We start from the raw sequence: 25,393 nt of genomic DNA, 5'->3' as shown, positions 1-25,393 counted from the left end.
TCTTGTACTACCTTATGGGGCAAGTGCATTAAGAAAATATCAAAACATTTAAAATAGGTGCAGGAGTAGCTCATTTGGCCCTTTTGAGTCTGAACCACGATTCAATAGTCATCATGACTGATCATGCAATTTCGGTATGCCCCTCCCACTTTCTTTCCATACCTGGGACTTCCTGAGGATCATCGTGAGATTGTTTGCTAGACCATTCTGACTTATGTCTTTTATAATAAAATGTAATTTGTCAGCTGCTTATGAAGGTCTCTGTCAGCTTAATGGAAGTTTTATTTGACAAGTTACAGAGCTTCTTAAGAAACTAAAGTAAAAATAAAATGCTGAAGAAACACAGCAGGTCTGGCAGTATTGGTGGGGAGAGAAAACAAGCTAATACTTCAGATACGATATAATGATTCTTCGAATCCTTATCCATGAGAAACTACTTTGGGCAGTCCAAGACAAGAGTGCCCAAATCATGTTAAAATTAGCACTCTGGTTCTTAGTGGGTGAAGCCAGAAACACTTCACCCACAAGATGCTACAAATCCTCAAAACTCCCTCAAAATCTGTTGAAACTGGAATATCGATGATAATAAAATGTCAAAGCTGAGATTGAAGCTGCTGCTTAAGATCTGTGAAACCAAGAGGCTTGGTGGAAGGTGACTGAAGGAACAGACATATGGAGCTATATTTTTATATTGCAAATGGCCTACTCCTGTTGAATATTCCTTATGTTGTCTGGGTGAAGACTGTTTGAGAGAGACACTGGTAATAGTTTGGGCTGACACCACCTCCAAGTCCTACTTGTCAGCCAAGATGCAACTCATTTAATAAAACTTGCTTTTGACTCCTTCAGCTTCCCCAGTGATCTGCACTAGAAAAGACTCATTCAGAGGAGATTAGCGTCTATAAATAGACGAGGGTTTTGCTTTGGTTTGATTAGGGGTTGTGTTGTGATTACTGGATTCATCACTTATAAGTGATACTTAACACAAAGGGAGCAATTTTCTTTTGGCCTTTGGTTGTTGAACAGGTTCTTCAAAATCCTTACAAACTTTGAACAATCAGTTAGGAAATGTTTCCAAGCATCATTGCCAAATAGTCACCTTTTGCCGCCTTGTTTATTTGCTAAACCTGGCCTGGCACGAAGTATGAGCTGCTTCAACACAAACAAGCTTGGCAAAACCTTTAGGGGAACTGAGTTTTAATTTAATTCCTAATTCTTACTTCAAATTGGCTCCTTTGTTTTATTTACACTGGCAACCTTTACAGAATATATTGATTTAAAACTGGATTCTGTGCAATTGCTAGTATTTTAACTCAGTAACATAAAATGGATATGTCAATAGTCTTGTTTGCTTGAGTGGGCACATTTGGGGCATGCTATGCCATTAGAATTTTCAAAATGTTTCCATAGCATGTAGGTATCATTGGCAAGACCAGCATTAACTATCCATCTTGAATTGCCCTAAGAAGATGGACAGCTGCCTCCTTGAATGACTGCAGCCCATTCGGTGTCATTGCATTTAGAGTGGTGTTAAGAATGGAATGCCAGCATTTTGACCTAGTGACACTGAAGGAATACTGATACAATTCCACATCTGGATGGCATGATTTTTGGTGGCCAGCTTGCAGTTTGTGGTGTTACCATGCATCTGCTGCCTAGAATTTGTAAATTTGAAATATGGCATTGAGATGGACAAATCAGCCAGGCCTTGAATGATGAAGCAGGCTCAAGAAACTGAGTGGCCTATTCCTGTTCCTATGAAAAATTCTGTCAATTGGCCAGTTATTGGAGTGCATTTGGTAGATGTATGCACTATCACCACTGTGCTTCAGTGATAAAGGAAGTGAATAATGAAGGTGATGGATAGGTTGCCAATCAATGGGCTACTTCATCCTCATTCCTGAAGAAGGGCTTATGCCCATCCTGTTCCTTGGATGCTGCCTGACCTGCTGTGCTTTTCCAGCAACACATTTTCAGCTCTGATCTCCAGCATCTGCAGCCCTCACTTTCTCCTACTTCATCCTCAGTAGTGTCAAGCTTATTTAATGTTATTGGAGCATCATGCAGGTAAATGTGCCATGTAGATTATGTACTTGCTTTGGAAATTAGGTTACTTGCTGCAGAATTTCAAGCCACTGACCTGCTCTTGTGGCAGCAGCAGATACATGGCTCGTCCAGTTCAGTTTCTAACTACTGGTAACCCCAGGATCTTGTAGTGGGGGTTTACTGGTTGGTAATGCTATTACACTTCAAGATGGTGGTTAGACTCCTTTTCATAAAACCGAAATACTGCAGATGCTGGAGATATGAAAAATAAAACATGCTGGAGAAAGCCAAGTCTGCTGGCATCTGAGGAGAGATAAATAAAGTTGACACTCTGAGCTCAAGATGTCTTTTCTTCAGAACCCTTATTGGTTAGATTCTCTCATTGGAGATGGTCATTACCTGGCACTTGTGTAATATAAATGTTACTTCCTAGTTATCTGTATGAACTTGAGCATTGTCCAGATCTTGCTGCAAGTGAAAATGGGCTGTTTTGGTATCTCTGGAATGGTGCTGAACATGTGCAATCCTCGAACATCCCACTTCTGACCTTATGATTGAGGGATGGTCATTGGTGAAGCAGCTGAAAATGCTTGGGACAAGGATACTACCCTGAGGATCTCCTGCAGTGATGTCCTGAAGCTGATTACCTTCCACCTATCACAACCATCTTCCTTTGTGCCAGGTATGACTCTGACCAGTGGAGAGTTTACACCCTGATTCCTATTGATTCCAGTTTTGCCAGGGCTCATGTGCACTTGATCAAAAGTAGCCTTGATGTCAAGGGCTGTCACTTTCATCTCCTCTCTGGAATTCAGCTCTTTTGTCCACACTTGAACCTTGATAGTGATGAGGTGAGGAGGTTTGTGGTCCTGGAAGAACTTAAACTGAGTGTCACTAAGCAGGTTAATACTGAGTGAATGCCACTTGATAGCAACCGAAAATGCCATTCAATGACATCTTCTATCACTTTACTGATGATTGAGAGTAGACTATGGGTTGAATTCATTCTCTTTTTGTGTACAGGATGTAATTGGGCAATTTTCCACATTGGCGGGTAGATGCCAGTATTGTAACTGAACTTGAACAGCTTGGCCAGATTTGCGGCAAGTTCTGGAGCACAAAACCTCAGTACTATTGCCAGAATTGTGTCAAGTCCCATACCTTTTTCAGTATCCAGTGCCTCTGACCGTTTTATTGACATTACGTGGAGTGAATTGAATTGGCTGCAAGTTGGCATCTGTGGTGTTAGAGACCACTGGAGGAGGCTGAGCTGAATCATCCATTCTGCACTTTTGGCTGAAGATTGCTGTGATTGCTTCAGCATTATCTTTTGCACTGATGTGCTGGGCTCTTCCATCATTGAGGATGGGGATATTTGTGGAGCCACCACCACCACCACCATTGAATTGCTTCATTGTTTACCACCATTTATGGCTGGACGTGGCGGGACTGCAAAGTTTACATCTGATCTACTGGTGGTGGGCTTGCTTAGCTCTGTCGCTTGCTACTTATGCGGTTTGGCACACAAGTAGTCCTGATTTGTAGCTTCACAAGACTGACACCCCATGCTTCTGGGATGCTTCCTGCACAGTCTATTGATCCACGGTTGATTTCCTGGCCTGATGGTAATGGTTGAGTGGGGGATGTGCCGTGCCATGAGGTTTCTGATTGTGCTAGAGTATAATTCTGCTGCTGCTGATGGTCCACACAGTCTCACAGATGCCCAGACTTGAGTTGCAAAATCTGCTTGAAGTCTACCATTTACCTCAGTATCATATAGGCCAACTGGGTGAGTATTCTTAATATGAAGGCAGGACCTCACCTTAAAAGGACTGTGTGGTGGCCAAACTTACTGATACTGGCATGGACTGATGCATCTGCAGCTACCAGATTGAGTTATGAGGTTAGGTATGTACTTCCCTCTTGTTGGTACCCTCACCACCTGCTGTAGACCCAGTCTATCAGCTGTGTTCTTTAGGACCCAACCAGTTTGGTCAGTAGAGCTAATGCTGAGCCTGTCCTGGTGGTGAACTTTGAAATCCACCTGTCCAGAGTTGTCGGGTATTATTGCTAGACTGTTAATCCTGAGGTTCTGGTAATATTCTGGGAGCCTGAGCCTGGTGGAATTCGAATTCAGTAAAAATCTGGAATTAAAAGTCTCATGGTAAACCGCGAAGCCACTATCTATTTTTTGGAAAATCCTATTTGGTTCACTCATCCTTTAGGGAAGGAAACTGCCATCCTTACCTGATCTGGCCCACATGTGACTCCAGACCCACAGCAATGTGGTTGATTCTTAACTGTTCTCTGAACAATTAGGGATCGGCAATAAATGCTGGTTCTAGGCAGCGATGCCCTCATGCCATGTATGAATTAAAAAACAAAATTCTATGCTCTTGCCACCCTCGGTGCTTCCTCCAAGTGTTGTTCCACATGGAGGAGTACTGATTCATCAGCAGAGGGAGGATGATATGTGGTAATGAACAGGAAGTTTGCCTAGTGGTATTATTACCCATATTTAACCTGAAGCTGAGATTATGTAGGGTCCTCAGTCAATACCGAGGATTCCCAGGGCAATTCCATCCTGATTGTATACCATTATGTCACCTCTGCTAGCTCTGTCTTGTGCCACAGGAATAGTGATGGTGATGCCTGGGACATTGTCTATAAGGTATGATTCCATGAGTATGTCTGTGCCAGACTGTTGTTTGACTAGTTTGTGAAACAGCTGTCCCAATTTTGGCAAACTCCTCCAGATGCAATTAAGGAACACTTTGCAGGGTTCCCAGGGTTGTTTCTGCTGGTCTTGTTTCCAATGTGTTGGTAGTTGCCCAGTGGTCTGTCCATCTGGTAATCTTTAGATGATTAGGAAGGAACATTTGCGGTGAGGCACAGCCTGAGTAGGCATGCGCTATAATGTGGGAAAATGTGACGTTCATTTTGGAAAGAAGAAAAAAGAATAGAATATTTAAATTGAGAAAAAAATGCATAAAGTTGAAACACAAAGGGAATTGGGGATACTTGAGCAAGAAATACAGCTAACACAAGTGCAGCAGATAATCAGGAAGGTTAATGGAATATTGGCACATATTTCAAGGGGGAAGGAGTGTAAGAGTAGGGAAATCTTACTACAAACTGTACACCGTGCTGGTGAGATCACACCTGGAGGACTGTGGGCAATTTTGGTCCCCTTATTTTAGGAAAGATATTTTATTGGAGGCAATTCAGAGAATGTTCACTAAAATGATCCCTGGTAGGGAGGGATTGTCTTATGAGCAAAGATGAAGCACTTTTGGACTCCACTCACCAGGGTTTAGAAGAATGAGATGTGATCTAATTGAAACCGATAGAATTCTTATGAGGTTTGATGGTAAATACTGAGGGTGTTTACTGTAATGGGAGAGTCTAGGATGAGAGAGCATAGTCTTAGATTAAAGAGGGCGCCAATAAAGGGAATTTCTTTTCTCAATTGAGAATCTGGAATGCATTGTCACAAGAGTCCTTGAGTACATTTAAGGCTGGGATAAATTCTTGATCAGGAATCAAATGTTGTTATGGGGAGAATACAGAAAATTGCACATGAGGAATGTTGGATCAGACTTGATCCTGTTGAATGGCAGGGCAGGTTCAAGGGGCAGAACAACCTACTCCTGTTCCTATTTCGTATAGTCTTATTGTTTTATTTCTTTTCTGGCAGTTGATACAACTGAATAGCTTACTGTTCTATTTCAGAGGGCAGTTGAATCTCATGTAGACTAATCCCGGTTAAGGATGGCAGTTTCCTCCCCTAAAGGGTGTTAATGAACCAGATGGCTTTTTATGACAGTTTACGTTGGTTTCATGGTCTTTAGACTTTTATTTCTAGATATTTAATGAATTCAAATTCCACAATCTAATGTGGTGGGTTTTCAACCCAGATCACCAGAAAATTACCTGGGTCTCTGGATTACTAGACCAGTGAGAATACCTCTAGAATATCACCTCCACCTGATGTGGAAAGACTTGGGTGTCACTAAATACTCATCTTACAGCCAGAATATTGTGGGTTCAGTTCTGCTCCAAAAACTTGATCACAAAATCTGGATTGATTTTCTGATGCAGTGCTCTGAAAAAGTAACACTGCCAAAGGTGCTGTCTTTCGGATGATACAAGAAACCATGGTCCTGTCCATGCTCAGATGAATTTTAAAGATTTGTGGGATTTTCTAAAGAAATGCAAGGAAGTTTTCCCCGGTGTCCTGGCTAATGCTTATTCTCAGCCAGTACAGACAGTCTCACAAATGAAAGCAAATTGTATTGAAGTAAATTGATTGAATGTTTTGAAGAGGGCAATGTTGTTGATGTAGTGTACATGGACTTTCAAAATGAATTAGATGAAGTACCATATGACAGACCCGAGCAAAGTGACCTAGACCTTGGAGCAGAAAATCGGCCTTTTGGGCAGGAGCCCTTCATCAGTAATTAGCCCTCATTCCTGATGAAGGGCTCCTGCCCGAAATGTCAATTTTTCCTGCTCCTCAGATGCTGCCTGACCTGCTGTGTTTTTCCAGCACCACACTAATCTCCAGCATCTGCAGTCCTCACTTTCGTCTTGGTGTGCAGGGTGCAATTGCAAAGTTTGAGAGCAATGAAAAACTTGAAAGTGTTGTGAACTGAGAGGGCTAGTATAGAACTTTGAAAGGACATAAATGAGTTGGTGGAACGGGCAGACAAATGGCAGAGGAAATTTATTGCAGAGAAGTGTTTCACTTTGGAAAGGATATAGGGAGGCAATATAAAATAAAGGGTGCAACTCTAGAGGGGTTGCAGGAGCAAAGAGACCTTTGTGCACCACACTATAGGAAGTTTGTGAAAGCCGTAGAGAGGATGCATGAAAGATTCATGAGAATGGTTCCAGGGATAAGGACCTTCAGTTGCATAGATTGATTGGTGCAACTGGAACTGAGAAGAGAAAGTTGAGAAGATTTGATGGTGGTTCAAAATTTTACGGAATCTGGAAATATAGATAGGGATAAACCTGTCTCGATCATGGTATGATTGGGAATCAGAGGTTGAAGGTAATTTGCAAAGAAGCAGTGAACAGAACATTTGTCCTCAATGGTTTTTAGCTGCTTGAGTGTTATTGGAGCTGCATTCATCCAGGCAATATCATCAAGAAGTATTCCATCACACTCCTGACTTGTACTTTACTCTGGGGAGTTGAAAGGTGAGTTAACTCATTTGGCACCCCCTTTAATCTAAAATGGTGTTCCCTTTTCCTAGCCTCTGATTTGCTCTTCTGCCACAAAATTAATAAATGAGGAAAGCCCTTTCTTGCAGCAAGTGACTAAGAATCGATATGCATTGTCTGTAAGTGTTTTGCTGTATTTAAGAGGGCATTGAATTATTATCTGAAAAGGGAGAATATATAGATCTGCAGGGAGATGATAGGGGAATAGCATTCGGTAAATTGCTTCTTCGGAGACCCAGCATAGACATGACTAGATTAATGATCCTAAGCTGTGACCGTTCTGAGATTCATTTCCCTATCTTGTGACACGTGATCAACTTAAGTTGAATGTGCCTTGTAAACCTCCTAACACAGCCCTTGATCCACTTTTTCATTCTTGGACCAAGTCTGCTTTAACCCATTCTCTCTCTCAGATCCATGCATACGCATACTGAGTTATATTGATATGTTTGACTCTGGATTGATTCCTGAATCCCAGAGGTCAATGTTTCATCCACAAAATACTTAGCAAATCATTGACCAGAATATTCTATGTAAAGATAAATGAAAAATAGCTGGTGACTGTGAAATAAAGGCTGCCCATTAGTTGCCGAGTTTACACACTGTTAACTACTGTTTAATAATTATATGATCTGATGTACTCTCTTGCCTAATCCTTGCTGCATTCTGAGAGCCAACTTTAATTTATGGTTGCTATGCAACGCTGTTTGTTCAGTACATGTTCCTGTTTACCATTACTGGTTATTTGGCTGCATTTTGTAAAATTTCTTTTCAACCACACACAAGTGGCATATGACGAGAGATTGAGTTCAGTTTGGAGCGTCGGAATTCTCCCTTTCTGAACTAAGATGAAAGACTGATGTGAGGGGAGTGAAGCTTGCAAACATCAATAACAAATGATTGTGAAGCAGGGAGTCGCAAAGGTCAGTGTGAATGATGTGTTTAAGTAATTAATTGAGTGTGGGAATAATTGGTTCCAATATCCTGTGAGATAGAGCAAGTGCACTGAGAAAGTTTGGTTACTTCTCTCGGGTGCCCCTTTGACTATTCTGATAAGCAACTGTTTTGTTTCTCCAATAATATGCTAATCTGTCACCCTGTCTGTACTGTACAGACAAATATAAAATATCTCACAGCAGTGTCTCAAGGGGGAGTTGTGGTTTTCCCTTTAGTGTCATAGTCCATATGTACTCCACACTCAACGTTGTTCAAACTGCTAACTTAGTCTTGTGGAATTTAAAGAAAAATCATGGGATGTGGGTGTCACTGGCTGGGCCAGTATTTATTGCCCATCACTGGTTGCACTTGAGATGGTGGTGGTGAGCAGCTGCCTTAAACTGCTGCAGTCCATTTGGTGTAGGTCCATCCATAATCCTGTTACCGAGGAAGTTTCACTACTTTGACCCATCGACAATATGAAACAGTGATATATGTCCAAGTCAAGATGGTGAGTAGTTTGGAAGGTAGTGGCATTGCCGTGCATCTGATATTCTTGTCCTTCTAAATGGAAGTGGTGGTGGGTTTGGAAGGTGCTTTGAATTTCTGCAGTGCATCTTGTAGGTTGTACACACTGCTGTTAATGAGCATCAGTGGTGGAGGGAATGGGTGTGGTGCCAATTAACTGCTTTGTCCTGAATTCTGTCAAACTTGAGTGTTGTTGGAGCTGCACTCACCCAGGCAAATGGGGAGTATTGCATTACATTCATGACTCGTTCCTTGTAGGTGGTGAACAATCGTTGGGGAGTCAGGACGTGTTACTTGTAGCAGTATTCCAAACTTCTGATGTTATTAGTGCTGGATTCCAGAATATCAAGGGCTGACAGATTGTGTCTTATTGGAGATGGTCATTGCCTGGTATTTGTATGGCCTGCATGTTACTTGCCACTTATTGGCCAAACCTGAATGTTGTCCAGGCCCTGTTGCATTCAGACATAGTCTGCTTAAATATCTGAGGAGTTGCAAATGATGCTGAACATTGTACAATCATCAAAAATTTCCATTTCTGACCAAAGGACTTTGATGAAGCAGCTGAAGACAGTTGGGTCTAAGACACTACCCTGAGGAACTTCTGCAGAGATGTCCTGGAGCAGAGATGACTGACCTCCAAAAAAAACAACCATCTTCTTTAGTGCCAGGTATGGTTCCAACCATTTCAGCCAAGTCTTTACCTCTGGCTGAGAAGCTTGCAGTTAGAGCTTCAACTCACAGTTCATCACTGGAGTGGGAAGAAAGCTTCATTCTCTGAAGTTCAGTCTTTCAGATCAGACTTCAGCTGTAATTTAGTCCAATTTGATGTTCCACTGATTTTGTTAAAAAGATAAGGTCCTTTTTGACACCAATTTGATAGCAGGGAACTGTCCTGATGGGGACCCTAAGACAGAGTTCAGTTTCAAAGGAAACAAAACTAGTCAAAGGAACTAGAAAAGTAGTAAACTAAGTGGAAGACGACAAAGAAATGGCAAGGATCAAGTAGATCAAAATGAAGAAGAATATTTTAAGAGGCAGAATTCATAAATTGAATGGCTGTAATTTAACTGTCATTGCTATATGGTGAGTGAGATTGGGACTGAATATCCAGGGATATTCTACATTTAGGAGGAATAGACACAAAAAATAAAGCGGATATGGTAGCACTCCTGGTGAGGGATGAGATCAGTAAGAGAGGACCTTAGTTTGAAGAATCATGATGCAGATTCAGTTGGGTGGAGGCATTGGGGAGTCGGGGGATGAGCTAAGAAACAGTAAACGGTGGGTGTTGTTTATAGTAGTATTAATAATGGCACACCTATGAATCAAGAAATTAGAGATATACATAATGAAGGTTAGTCAGTGATAATGGGCAACTTTAATTTGCATTTGACTGAGTTAACCAAGTCAGTGCTCATACACCGGAATATGAAATTCTGGAATTAGCATTAGATTTTATTGTCGCATGTACTAGAGTACAGTGAAAAGTATGCAATGTTTATATTCCCGGTGCCACCTTAGGTACAAAATTGTAGAAAAATAAGGAAATAAGTTAAAAGTTCAATACTAAAGTCCTCCTTAGTATAAATTAGAAAAGTAAATAAAAAATTAAAAGCTCAACATTGCAGTCCTTAAGTGCTGAGCCATGCTGGGCTTGCAATCCCCATAAGGTTCGAACTCCTCTGCATTGCGCTCTATGCCGCTGCAGTTGCTGGGAGACCTCGGACTGCTGCAAATGGCTGGGAAACTCTCTCACTGCTGTTGAGTTCAATCTCCCCCGTGCTGGGCCTGCTCTCCTCAACGTTGGACTCACTGTTTAGCCTCCGCCGTGTGCACACTCTGTCCCCTGTTCTGGCTTAATGTCACCACAGAAGGTAAGTAGATTAAAGTATAAAAAGAATGCTGTGAAAGAAGAACGAGAAAGTAAAAATAGACAGGACAAATGAGGTCCGGGCAGGCGCCTGCATGCTATTCTGCCACTCCGCCGTCTTGCACACCAATGTATATGGCAGAACTTTGAATTAGTATGCTTAGCAGCCTATTTTGGATTTAGCGTTCTTTAATGAAAAAGGGCAATGAATAATCTTCGGTGTAAAGGAGCTTTGAGAAACAGTGACTATGATATGATGGAATTTTATGTTAATTCACATTTATATTTAAATGTGAGAGTTTATTCTGAAACAAGGGTCTTAAAACTGAGTGGAAAAATATGTGAAAAATTTGATGGTAGTCAGGTAACGATTAGAATTTCATGAGATGTTACAGGATCTACAACACATACATTCCTCCCAGACACTAACACCCAAAGGGAAACCATCCAAATTTGGTTCAAGCAAGGCTGGGAGGTGCTGGTGTCTAAAAGTCCTGGGTATCCTTCTCCATGAATCACTAAAAGCTAGCACACAGTTTCACCAAACAATTAGGAAGGCAAACAGTATATTAAGTCCATAATAAAATGATAGCACTAGGAATAGGAGTAGGCCATTTGTCCCCTCGAACCTGCTCCACCATTCAATTGAATAGTGGCTGATTCAACATTTATCACATCCATTTTCCTGCCTTTTCTCCATAACCCTTGTGTCCCTAATTGATCAATTATCTATTTTAGCCTTAAAAATACTTAAGAACTCTGCTCCCACAGCTCTCTGTGATGAGAAGTGCCAAAGAGAGAATCCTCTGAGAAGAAACTTCTCTTTACCTCAGTCTTAAATTGATGCTCTTTATTTCTGAGACCACGTTGGTATTCATTGCAAAGTGATTTGAGTATAGAAGTAACAAAGTCTTGTTGCAGTTGCAGAGAGTTTGATGGAACCTCACCTGGAGTATTGTATCCAATTTGGTCTCCTTATCAAAAGAAAGATATAGTTGTGACAGAGGGAATGCAACAAGGGCCCACCAGATTAATCTCTGGAATGATGAGGTTGTCTAATGAAGACAGGTTGAGGAATACTACATCTGTATTCTCTCAGATTTGAAGAATGAGAGGTGATATCATTGATATTTACACAAAACTGTGCATGTTGACAGGATGTTTATCTTGCCTGGTGAAGTCCAAACGAAAGTATACTATATCAGACAAATTGCAGAGAAACTCAGCAGGTTTGGCAGTATCTGTGAACACTTTGGGTTCAGTGACCCTTCTTCAGGTCCTCTTTCTCTCCACAGATGCCAGATCTGCCTAGTTACTCCAACAATTTCTGTTTGTTTCAGATATCTAACATCTGCAGTTCTTAGTTTTATTGATATAATCTCAGAATAAGGGTAGGCCATTTAACATTGAACATAAGACTTGTACGAATGGAGGATAGCCGTAAACCATTCAGCCCATCAATCTTTCCCTGCTTTTCAACAAGATCATGGTTGATCTGTCCCAACCTCAAATCTATCTCTCTCCTTTTTATATACTTTGCAATCAAGCCCTCACAATCTCTGGGGTAGAGAGTTCCAGACATTCACTACCTATCATCTGGGAGAAGAAATTTGTTCATGTCCTTCCTTCAAGCACCCTCTTATTCTGTAACTATGCTATGACATTGAAATCTCCACTAGTGAAAACATCATCTCAACATCTACCTTATGAAGCTGCCTCAGAATTGTGAATATTTCAATATTTCCTTATACACATGAATGAATAAAGGTCTAATCTGTTTTGCAGTTCTTGATAAATGAACTCCTTCATCCCAGGAAACAGCCTAGTGAATGTCTTTTGATCTATCTCCAATGCCAGTACATCCTTTCTTAAATACAGGGACCATATCTGTAAACAGAACTCCAGGTACAACCTCACCAACTCCCTGTAAAGTTGTAACAAAAATTCCCTATTTTTATACTCCAAACCTTTAACAATAAAAGTCAAAATTCCATTCACTGACTTAATGACATGCTGCATCTATATGCTAACTAATTGGGTTTTGTGCACAAGAGCATCCAAATCCATTTATGCTGCCCTTTTTCACGTTTCTCTAAATTTAAATAATAGTCTCCCTCCTGATTTTTCCTAATAAAGTACATGACCTCTCACTTTCCTATGTTAAACTCCATCTGTCATTGTTTGTCCACTCACTCAACCTACATCCATATCCCCTTGCAGATTCCTTTTTGTACTCATCACAACATGCCCTCCCTATTTTTGTGTTGTCAGCAAATTTGGTTGTGCTGCATTCTGCCCCCCTCCAAGTCATTAACATAGTCCTGGGACTCATCCTTGCGACACTCAACTAATTATATATTTCCAACCTAGAAGAGATCCATTAATCTTGACTCAAATGAAATGAGGATTTTTCTTTTAGTCAGAGGGTGGTGCGATTTTGGAATTCTCTGTCCCAGGGAACTGTGAAGGCTCATACATTCCTTCAAGAGAGAAATCAATAGATTTCTGGAAGGTAATGACAACATGGGATATGGGAACAGTGATGTAAGCAATGAAGGTCAGTCATAATCTAATAGGGTGAAGGGGATCAGTCTTGATGGACTGCATGGCACACTCCTGTTGCTATGTTCAAATTGGTACAGACGGTCTGCTAGACTCAACAGAGGGAAACCATTGCAGCTGTTTTAAGATTGTCTGCCAGACCATTTTATTAATATAATAGCTCCTAGTACAGAACAATACTGCAGTTATATTTGGTGTGATTGTGAGCTCTGTCAATATTTGATCATCAACGCAACACTGCAATGCCTTTGAATGTTGGTTTTTCAGTCAGTTAATGAACAGATCCTCTATTGTGTGCTGTACGTTTATGGAGCAATAGCACAAATTCCAGACCTCTAATCTGTTCAGCAGGAGGTCCACATTCCAATGCACCAACCATTTCTAGTTAGATACAAGTGGCTTTATACACCAAGGTTCATGGAAATCTGACGCAAGTCATAACGCAAGTCTCCTGATATGTGACAAGTAAATATGAACCCGAAGACAATTTATTTGTTCGTGGGATGAGTGTAACTGATGGGGCTTATCCCTAATTGTTTTTGAGAATGTATGAATTATGAGTAGACCATTTAGTCCCTTGCACCAATCTCCCATTTGATAATATTATCACTGTTTTAATTATGGCCTCAACTCCATTTTCTCATCTAACCCTATAATCTTGACTCCTTTGTCAATCCAAAATCTGTCTTAACCTTGAAGATATTCTATGGCCTTGCCTCCACTACTCCCTAGAGAGGAGAATTCCAGAGACTAATGATCCTATGAGAGAAGAAATATCTTCCATCTCTGCCTTAAATGGGATTTATTTTTACATTGTCATCTAGTTGTGGTTAGCTGCGAGGCTGTGCTGCAGCTCTATAGAACCCTGGTTAGACCATGCTTGGAATATTGTGTTCAGTTCTGATTGGTTGCTTTGTAGAAAGGATGTGGAAGCTTGAGAGGGTGCAGCGGAGATTTGCGAGGATGCTATCTGGACTGGAGTGCAGGTATTATGAAGAAAGGTTGAGGGAGCAAAGAAGGATGAGAGATGACTTGATAGAGGTGTACAAGATGTTGAGAGGCGCATAGACAGAGTGGAAAGCTAGAGACTACGAGGGGGCATAATCTTAAGATGATTGGAGGAAGGTTTTGGGGGAGATGTCAGAGGTAGCTTGTTTACACAGTGGTGGGAGTGTGGAATGCACAGCCAGCGGTGTTAGGAGAGTCAGATTCATTAGGGACACTTAAGGCACTCTTGAATTGGCACATGGAAGTACAATGCATGGTATATAGATTAGTTTCATCTTAGAGTAGTAGGATAAAAGATCAGCACAACAGCGAGGGCGAAAGGACCTGTATTTTTCTATGTTCTGTGCCTTTAAAGAATCACCCATAATTCTTCTGAACTCCTCTGGATAAAACCAATTTTTTCCAATCATTTCTCATAAGAGAATGCTCTTGATTTAAAGTTTAAATAGTTTAAACCTTAGCACTTATTCTCTGGGGATCTGCGACACAATGATTTGGGGAGCTGTGGATAATGAGGAGGATTGTCAAAGGATACAGCAGAATATGGATAGGCTGGAGACTTGGGCAGAGAAATGGCAAGGTGGGATTTAATCCAGATAAATGTGAGATGATGCATTTTAAAAGATCTAATGCAGGGGGGAAGTATACAGTAGATGGCAGAACACTCAAACGTGAGCATGCAGAAGGATTCAGGATGTACAGTTCCCTGAAAGTAGCAACACAAGTGGATAAGATGGTCAAGAAGGCATATGGCATACTTGATTGAACTGGGCACAGAGTATAAAAATTGGCAAGTTGTGTTGCAACTCTATCGAACTTCTGTCAGGCCATATTTGGAATATTGTGTACAGTGCGGGTTGCCACACTACCAGAAGGATGAGGAGGCTTTGGCGAGAGTACAGGACAGCTTTACCACAATGTTGCCTGGTTTTAGCGATGAGAGATTTGACAAATTTGGTTTGTTTTCAGTTGAATGTCAGAGGCTGAGGGGAAACCTGATAGAAGTTTGCAAAATTGAGAGGCATGGATAGAATGGACAATCAGAGTCCTTTTCCCAGGGTAGAAATGTCAGTTACTAAGGGACATAGGTTTAAAGTAAAAAGGGTAAGTTTAGAGGAGATATGAGAGGTAAGTTTTTTTTTTGTATAGAGGGTGGTAAGAGCCTGGAAAGTGCTGGTAGAAGTGGTAGAAGCAGATGCAATAGCAATGTTTAAGAGGCATCTTGATAGATACATGAATAGAAAGGAAAGATTTGGTCCATTTAGAGGCAAAAGGTTTTCAGTTTAGAAAGTCATCATGTGTTGGTGCAAGCTTGATGGGCTGAAGGGTCTGTTCCTATGCTGTACTATTCTTTGTTCTTTCGTTGCCACTGGTCAGTTGGAAAAGAACCTATTTATCCCTACTCTCTGTTCCTGTTATTGAGCCAATGCATGCTAATATGTTACCCACTATACCCAGAAGTTCTTGTTTTACGTATTAACCTTTGTTGCACCTTGTGAAATGCTTTTTGAAAATTGAAATACATCATGTTTAATCATGTTGTAGGTTATTCTCTCAAAGAACTGTAATAAGCTAGTCAAACACAATTTTCCTCTCTCAAAAACATTTTGATTGCATTAAGATTTCTAAGTGCCCTACTATGCCCTCCTGAACAGATTCCAGCATTTTCCCTTTAGTTTCTATAGTTTTCTTCTTTTTATCTCTATCTCCTCTTGAAGAGAAGAGTTACATTTGCTATTTATCAATATGTAATGTCCTTTCCAGAATCGAACAGGTTAGAACCAGTCAATGTACTGTCACATTTCTTTTAAGGCCTGGGCCTTAAGTCAGTCATTAGTTCTAAAGGTTTTATCAGCATCCTCTCCCAGGTGAATGTAAGTATTTTAAGTTCTTTCTGCTTGATTCACAAATATATATGGGACTTTATTTGTGTCCTCACTGTAGAGGACAGTCCCAAAGATGTGTCCAATAAAGTCTGTCTGGAATGCAGAGTGTATACAGCCTCACATGAAGGCACAAGGGATCATGGTGATGTTGGACCACCTGATGAAGAGGCAGTGCCTTGAAAGTTGGTGTTTCCAAATAAACCTGTTGGACTGTAACCTGGTGTTGTGATTTTTAACCTTGTCCGTACGAGTCCAACACCAGCTCCTCCACATCATAACTGGGCTAGACAAAGTGTGAAAAGCTTAGAGGTGATAAAATTCTTAATCTGAATCCAAGAACACTTTTTAAGCCAGTAGGTAGATAGTCCTACAAGAGAGCATTGGTGCTTAAACTAATTTAAGAGAATAAAAGCAGGGGGTGGCATTGTGATAATGTCACTAGGCTAGCAGTCCACAGCCTGAGGCCAATGTTCTGGGGACATATGTTTCAATCTTGCTGTGGGGCAGATGTTAAAATTGTATCTGGAACTCTTTACCTGAAAGTGTGATATAGGCAGGAACCATGACAAGATTTAAGTAGTATTTATGGGAACATTTGAAATACCATAGGATGCAAGACTATAGGCCAAGTGTTAGAAAATGAGGCTAGAGAAGCTTCCAGTGTTTGATGACTGGACACATACAATGCGTTGAAGAGCTTCTTTCTGTACTGGAAATCTCAGTCCCTCTAACTTATTTTCCATTGTTAATTTCCTAGGTACAATCTTTCAAAGATCAGTACTCAGTTTAGTTACTCTTTTCCTTTTCAAATACTTCTGGAAACCCTTATCTGTTTTTATATTTCAATCTCACTTCCACTCATTATTTTTCTATCATTCAACAATGGCACCTCCACATCGTGGCTTTTTTACAAATCATTCTTTAATGGTTTCTAACTTCTGTCAATCTTCTGACCAACCAGGAAAATTCTCAGAATTGCACAAGTTTTCTTTCCTTTTACTATCCTTAATCTCCTTAGTTGACCACACATGGTGTAACCTTCTCATAGAATCTTTCTTCCTTGTTGGAATATATCTTTGCTGGCAGTTATTAAATATCTTCTTAGATGTTTTCCACTGCATCTCTACTGTTTCACCCTAATTTCCCAGTTCACTTCAGACAACTGTCATCATATCCTTGTTTAAGTTTATTTAAGACTGAACCTCTAAACCTAGACCCATACTCTTACCCTTAAACCAATTGTGAATTTCAATCCTGTTATGATCACTTCTACCGAGAGGCTGCTTTATGTTTTCTTTGTATGTTGCATCACATTTGTTACATCGAAGTTTGGATTGACAAGTGGCAAGTCACACCAGTGCCACACAAGTGCCAGGCAATGATCATCTCCAATAATAGTGAACCTAACCGTTGCCCCTGGACATTCAATGACATTACCATTGCTGAATTCCTACGATCAACATACTGGGTGTTACCGTTGACCAGAAACTGAGCCATATAAACACTGCAGCTACAAGAGCAAGTCAGAGGCTAGGAATTCTAAGGTGAGTTGTCGGGCATTATCTATTCCAGAGGATTGTGGAGGCTAGAAAACTGAATGTATTTAAACAGAAGCTCTCAATTCCCCAATATTACAAAAGTCCCTGAGGCACAAAAGAGGAGTTGAGGCCTGAGTCAGATCAACCATAATGTTATAGAATGGTGGAGCAGGTTTGAGGGGCACAATGGCCTACTCTCTGATCTTTTACATACTTATGTAAGCCACCCTCCACCCTGATTTGGAAATATATTGCTGTTCCTTCAGTGTTGCTGGGTCAAAATTCTGGAACTCTCTTCCTAACAGCATTGCTGGTACACTTACATCAAATGGATTGTCGTGGTTTAAGAAGGCAGCTCACCAACATGTTCTTGAGGGTAATTAGGGATGGGCAATAAATGCTTTCCTAGTGAGTAACTTCACATCTCATGAATGAATAAATACAAACTACAGCATCGATGCTGATTTGGTTTATCCAGTCGAAATGAAGACTGAAGTCATGTTGCATGCTTCTGTAATCTCTCCATTAATAGCACGCCCCACACTACCACTATGGTTTAGTGAGCCACAAATAAAACTTACAAATATATCCTTCCTCTTGCAATTTCTTAGCTGCATCCAAACCAATTCCACATGTTTAGATTAGATTAGATTAGATTAGATTAGATTACAGTGTGGAAACAGGCCCTTCGGCCCAACAAGTCCACACCGACCCGCCGAAGCGAAACCCACCCATACCCCTACATTTACCCCTTACCTAACACTACGGGCAATTTAGTATGGCCAATTCACCTGACCCTGCACATCTTTGGACTGTGGGAGGAAACCGGAGCACCCGGAGGAAACCCACGCAGACACGGGGAGAACGTGCAAACTCCACACAGTCAGTCGCCTGAGGCGGGAATTGAACCCGGGTCTCAGGCGCTGTGAGGCAGCAGTGCTAACCACTATGCCACCGTGCCGCCCACATTATGCCACCGTGCCGTGTTCTTCATATCTGAGATTCTCTTTTACTGATTCCATTTCCTTATTTATCAGCACCACACCATCTCATTTTTGTTTTACTTATCCTTTTCCAATGTTGAATATCCCTCATCAATCCTCCATATGATCTAATAAATTTCATGAACCCAAGACTTCCAACAGCCCTTTTAGATAGATGAGAGAATAACTTGTGAAGAACACATAATGTTTGTAAAGTTAGAAGACATAGGTTAAGCGAGTGGGCAAACATTGGCAGCTGGAGTGTAATGTGATAAAATTTGAACATGTCTGCTTTGACAGGAAGAAGAGAAAACCAGCATACCATTTATATCGAGAAGTTGCAGAGCTCTTGGGTAGTGGGATGTAGGTCTCCTGGTACAGTACATAAATTGCAAAAAGATTAGTATTCAGGCACAACAAGTGATTAGGTAGACAAATAATTTTTTTTGCAAGGAAGAATAGAATATAAAAATGGATATGGTTTGCTGCAGTTGTACAGGGCATTGGTGAGATTAAATTAGGAGAGTTGTGAAATGGGTAACTAGGGATGGGCAAAAAATGCTAGACCAGCTAGTGACATCTATGTCCTGCAAGTGAATAAAAGATAGCAGTTCAGAGAAGGCTCATTCAACCCATACCTGGACTGGGCGTGGGTTGGGGGATGGAATTTATGTGGCAAGGTTTAGATAGACAAGACCTGTGTCCTTTGGAGCTTAGCAGAATTAGAGGTGATCTTATTGAACCTTTCAAGATCCTGAGGGGATTGACAAGGTGAATGCTGAAAGGATGTTTCCTGTTGTGGGGGTAACCAAAATTGGGGAATGTGTTTAAAAATAAGGTGTGTTCTATTTAAAACTTTATCTCAAAGTTGTGTGTCATGGAACTCTCTTGCCAGAAAGCAGTGGAACCACGGTTATTGCTTATAATAATTTCTTGACTAACAAAAGAGTTATATGTTACCATAAGTAAGCAGGCATGTGGAGCTGAGACTTGTTAATTGAGATCTTATTGAATGATGGAGCGTGATTAATGGGCCAAATGGCCTACTCCTGCTCTTTGTGTATATATATACTGCCACTGACATAGCTTTGAAGTGTAGTCCTGGGAAGAGGGGTGGTGAGGAAAACCTTGAAAAGGAGGAGGGAATGGCCTGGAAGGTCCAGTCCTCTCCCATCCTCTCCACTCTAGATTCCACTCCTCTCTTCCTCTCCTTCCCACTTCTTGGCTGCATCTGTTAACGAATCGATGATTGTCTCAGTAAAAGTAACCAAGGAGTTATCTTTCCATTCCAGATTATGTTAACTAAATTTACATTCCACCTGTTGTGGTGATGTCTGGCAGGTGTTCCCAGAGCTTTAGCCAGGGTCTCTGGGTACTGGTGTCAGTGTGACAAACATCCCACCACTGCTTTGTGCCAATTCTAACTGTGGGAGAGGACACTGTGCAGCTTCCTATGAGATAGGGTAAATTTTAAATTCACAATTTACACTAAACTTGTCTTATTAGAAACAAATGTCAGCCTTCAGTCTATTTAGTTCCTGCAAGGGTGATTCAAGAAGATTTATGCCTCATTAACACAAGTCAAGGAATTATTACACTACTAGGTGAAAGCAAGTACTTGTGAAAGGGACTGATTACAATCTGAAGACAAGGTGTTACCAAGTTATTGCCTGAAGCCTGATTACGATGTTTAGCTATCATGAAAGACCTTTTTAGATTAGATTACTTACAGTGTGGAAACAGGCCCTTCGGCCCAACAAGTCCACACCGACCCGCCGAAGCGCAACCCACCCATACCCCTACATTTACCCCTTTAACCTAACACTATGGGCAATTTAGCATGGCCAATTCACCTGACCCGCACATCTTTTGGACTGTGGGAGGAAACCGGAGCACCCGGAGGAAACCCACGCAGACACGGGGAGAATGCGCAAACTCCACACAGTCAGTCGCCTGAGTCGGGAATTGAACCCGGGTCTCTGGCGCTGTGAGGCAGCAGTGCTAACCACTGTGCCACCGTGCTGCCCACGGTGGCACAGTGGTTAGCACTGCTCACGTAATCAAATATGTCGTGTGAAAGGAAGGTAGACTCTGAGTCAGAGTTATACGGCATAGAAACAGACCTTTCGTCCAGCTCGTCCATGCCGACCAGATATCCTAAATTAATCTGGTCAGCAGTTGCCCTATATCCCTCTAAACCCTTTCTATTCATGTACCCATCCACATATCTTTTAAATTAGAATCCCTACAGTGTGGAAACAGGCCCCTCAGGCCAACCAGTCCACACAGACCCTCCAAAGAGTAACCCACCCAGACCCATTTCCCTCTGACTAATGCATCTAACACCATGGGCAATTTAGCATGGCCAATTCACCTGACCAGCACATATTTGGATTGTGGGAGGAAACCCACACAGACAAGGGGAGAATGTGCAAAACTCCACACAGACGGTTGCCCAAAGCTGGAATCGAACCTGGGACCCTGGTGCTGTGAGGCAGCGGTGCTAGCCACCAAGCCACTCTTAAATGTTGTAATTGTACCAGCCTCTACCACTTCATCTGGCAACTCAATCCATACATGCACCACCCTCAATGTGAAAAAGCTGACACTTGGATCGCTTTTATATCTTTTCCCTCTTACTTTAAGCTTATGCCCTCTAATTTAGGAATCACCTGCCCTGGGGAAAAAGATCTTGTCTATTCATGCTTTTCATGATTTTATAAATGTTTATAAGGTCACCTCTTAGCCTCTGACACTCCAGGGAAAATATCCAGCCTATTCCGTCTCTCCCTATAGCCTCCAACCCCAGCAACATTCTTGTAAATCTTTTCTGAGCCCTTCCAAGTTTAACAATATTCTTCCTATAGAACGGAGACCAGAACTAAACTTAATGTTCCAAAAGTGGCCTAACTAATGTCCTGTCCAGCTGCAACATGACTCCTCAACTCCACACGAAGGCAAGCGTAGCAAACACCACTTTCATGACTCTGTCTATCCACGACTCCACCTTCAAGGAACTATGAACTTGCACCCCAAGGTCTTTTTGTTCAACAACACTCCCTAGGACATACCGTTAAATGTATTTGTCCTACCCCTGATTTGCCCTACCAAAATGCAATGTTTAATTTATCTAAACTAAACTCCATCTGCCACTCTTTGGCCTATCTGATCAAAGTCCTTTGTATCTGAGATAATCATCATCACAAGGAGAAAATGAAGACTGCAGATGCTGGAGATCAGAGTTGGAAAGTGTGGCACTTGAAAAGCACAGGAGGTCAAGCAGCATCTTGAGAGGCAAGAGAATCGACGTTTCGGGCATAAGCCCTCCTTCACTATCCATTACACCACTAATTTTGGTGTCATTTGCAAACTTACTAGACATTCCTCCTCTCCTCACATCCAAATCATTTATATAAATGACAAAACGTAGTGGACATATCAACAATCCTTGCAGTACACCATTGGCCCAGGCCTCTAGTCTGAAAAACAACCCTTCACCACCATCTTTCTCCTATTTTCAAGCCAATTTTGTATCCAAATAGCTAGCTCCTGGATTCTGTGATCTAACCTTGCTAACCAATCTATCATGCAGAACCTTCTGGGTAGAGCATTTTGGGTAATCAAAGATGGAGGACAGGAAAAATTTCTGGCTGTAACAGCTGTTCCTTTTTTGAGGTATTTTAGATGTTGGAGATGATTTCCTCGAATTCCAGGAGCAGTAATTACTGTTTCATATGCTGTTGCATTGTTTTGGAACTTTGGAAAAAGCGAGTCAAAACAACAGCAGTTTTAAAAAAGGAGAGGTATAGACAAAGGAAGCACATGGTGAGGTCAGTGCAGGAGAGAGAGAAAGAAACTGACACCACAGTGAACCTGCACAGTTACTGCCTTTGCTGTTTGAATTCATGTATCGCTTGACATCAGTGTCTGGGAAAATCAGCAAACAATGAAATTCACAACTGATCTTGGAGGAACTGTTTGAGTGAAGTCACAGCACAGAAAAACAGATAAGTGAATAGTTTTAACCTGGAACAGTGTTTTGTAGAGGAATAAGATGGTGTTATTTTCTGGGTCTGTACATTGTGAAGGAGCAAACAAATGGCCTTGAGAGTGATATGCGCTTCTTGTCAGATGTGGAAGTTTAAGGAGAGTTTACGGGTTACTGTGGATTATATCTACAATGATAGCAGTGAGTTGAGGGGTGCGTAGGTTAAGTTATAATATTTTACATTAGGATTAAATCTTGGCACAACATCATGGGCCAAAGGGCCTGTTCTGTGCTGTACTTTTCTATGTTCTATATTAAATGCTGTTGGTTGCGAATCCTATCAGATCGAATGGATCGGTTGGAGAGACAGTGAGAGGCAATGAGAAATTTGTAACAGCAATGGTATGCAGTTATAGGAAGGGGGAGCATCGCAGATATAGTCACAAAGATGGGTTAAATCCAGGAAAGGTAAGAGAGGTAGGCAGTTAGTGCAGGAGCCTTCTGTAGCTATCCCCATTTCCAACAAGTATGCTGTTTTGGAAAATGTAGGGGGTGATGGTTTCTCAGGGGAATATAGCACGAACAGCCAAATTTCTGGTATTGAGACTGGCTCTAATGCAATGAGGGGCACATCGGGTTCCAAGAGATCAACCGTGTTAGGAGACCCTCTAGTCCAAGGTACAGACGGACGTTTCTGTAGCCAGCAGCAAAAAATCAGAATGGTGTGTTGCTTCCTGGTGCCGAGATCAAGGATGTCTCGGAGAGGGTGCAGAATGCTCTCAAGGGGGAGAGGGGCCAGCAGGAGGTCATTGTCCACATTGACACCAATGACATAGGAAGGGAAAAGGTTGAGATTCTGAAGGGAGATTATAGAGTTAGGCAGGAATTTAAAAAGGGGATCCTCGAGAGTAGTAATATCCGGATTACTCCCAGTGCTACGAGCTAGTGAGGGCAGGAATAGGAGGATAGAGCAGATGAATGCATGGCTGAGCAGCTGGTGTATGGGAGAAGGATTCATATGTTTGGATCATTGGAGTCTCTTTTGGGGTATAAGTGATCTGTACACTAAGGACGGATTACACCTAACTTGGAAGGGGACTAATATACTGGCAGGGAGATTTGCTAAAGCTGCTCGGGAGGATTTAAACAAATACATTGAAGCGGGGGGGTGGGACCCAGGGAGTTAGTGAGGAAAGAGATCGATCTGAGATGGGTACAGCTGAGAACAGAAGCGAGTCAAATAGTCAGGGCAGGCAGGGACAAGGTAGGACTAATAAATTAACTGCACTTATTTCAATGCAAGGGGCCTAACAGGTAAGGCAGATGAACTCAGGGCATGGTTAGAAACATGGGACTGGGATATCATAGCAATTACAGAAAAATGGCTCAGGGATGGACAGGACTGGCAGCTTAATGTTCCAGGATACAAATGCTACAGGAAGGATAGAAAGGGAGGCAAGAGAAGAGGGCGAGGGGTGGCATTTTTGATAAGGGATAACATTGCAGCTGCACTGAGGGAGGATATTCCCAGAAATACATCCAGGGAAGTTTATTTGGGTGGAACTGAGAAATAAGTAAGGGATGATCACCTTATTGGGATTGTATTAAAGACCCCCTAATAGACAGACAGAGGGAAATTGAGAAACAAATTTCTAAGGAGATCTCAGCTATCTGTAAGAATAATAGGGTGGTTATGGTAGGGGATTTTAACTTTCCAAACATGGACTGGGACTGCCATAGTGTTAAGGATTTAGGTGGAGAGGAATTTAAGTGTGTAAAAGAAACTTTTCTGAGTCAGTATGTGGATGTGGGCTGGAAATGTGTTGCTGGAAAAGCGCAGCAGGTCAGGCAGCATCCAGGGAACAGGAGAATCGACGTTTCGGGCATAAGCCCTTCTTCAGGAAACAGGAGAATCGACGTTTCGGGCATAAGCCCTTCTTCAGGAATCAACAGGGGAATCGACGTTTCGGGCATAAGCCCTTCTTCAGGAAGGGCTTATGCCCGAAACGTCGATTCTCCTGTTCCCTGGATGCTGCCTGACCTGCTGCGCTTTTCCAGCAACACATTTCCAGCTCTGATCTCCAGCATCTGCAGACCTCACTTTCTCCTCAGTATGTGGATGTACCTACTAGACAAGGTGCAAAACTTGACCTGCTCTTGGGAAATAAGGCAGGCTAGGTGACTGAGGTGTCAATGGGGGAGCACTTTGGGGCCAGTGACCATAATTCTATTAGTTTTAAAATAGTGATGTGAAAAGATAGACCAGATCTAAAAGTTGAAGTTCTAAATTGGAGAAGGCCAATTTTGACGGTATTAGGCAAGAACTTTCAAAAGCTGACTGGGGGCAAGTGTTCGCAGGTAAAGGGACGGCTGGAAAATGGGAAGCCTTCAGAAATGAGATAACGAGAATCCAGAGAAAGTATATTCCTGTTAGGGTGAAAGGAAAGGCTGGTAGGTATAGGGAATGCTGGATGACTAAAGAAATTGAGGTGAAAATGTGTTGCTGGAGATGCACAGCAGGTCAGGCAGCATCCAAGGAGCAGGAGAATCGACGTTTCGAGCATGAGCCCCTCTTCAGGAATGAGGGAATGCCTCATTCCTGAAGAAGGGCTCATGCCCGAAACGTCAATTCTCCTGCTCCTTGGATGCTGCCTGACCTGCGCATTTCCAGCAACACATTTTCAGCTCTGATCTCCAGCATCTGCAGTCCTCACTTTCTCCTAAAGAAATTAAGGATTTGGTTAAGAAAAAGAAAGAAGCATACGTCAGATATAGACAGGATAGATCGAGTGAATCCTTAGAAGAGTGTAAAGGCA

At 41.8% G+C, this 25,393-nt stretch overlaps 1 protein-coding gene across 3 annotated transcripts in view; it reads left to right on the top strand.

Annotated features, from left to right (window-relative positions):
* Positions 1–25,393, top strand: part of LOC122548488 (TOG array regulator of axonemal microtubules protein 2-like) — a 126,994-nt gene that overhangs the window by 13,185 nt on the left and 88,416 nt on the right. The window contains exons 1-2 of one of the 3 annotated variants that reach the window (XM_043687208.1): positions 8,061–8,198; positions 9,288–9,410. The exons of the other annotated variants lie outside the window; for them this stretch is intronic. The gene's annotated coding sequence lies outside the window, so the exon portion shown is untranslated. Of the gene's footprint in view, positions 1–8,060; positions 8,199–9,287; positions 9,411–25,393 lie in introns of those variants that run through there. 3 annotated transcript variants of the gene reach the window in all.

This window comes from Chiloscyllium plagiosum, chromosome 3, assembly GCF_004010195.1.
Source record: "Chiloscyllium plagiosum isolate BGI_BamShark_2017 chromosome 3, ASM401019v2, whole genome shotgun sequence".
Lineage (NCBI taxonomy): Eukaryota > Metazoa > Chordata > Chondrichthyes > Orectolobiformes > Hemiscylliidae > Chiloscyllium > Chiloscyllium plagiosum.
The sequence above is the reverse complement of the archived record's forward strand: the minus strand, read 5'-3'. Positions and strand labels throughout refer to the sequence as shown.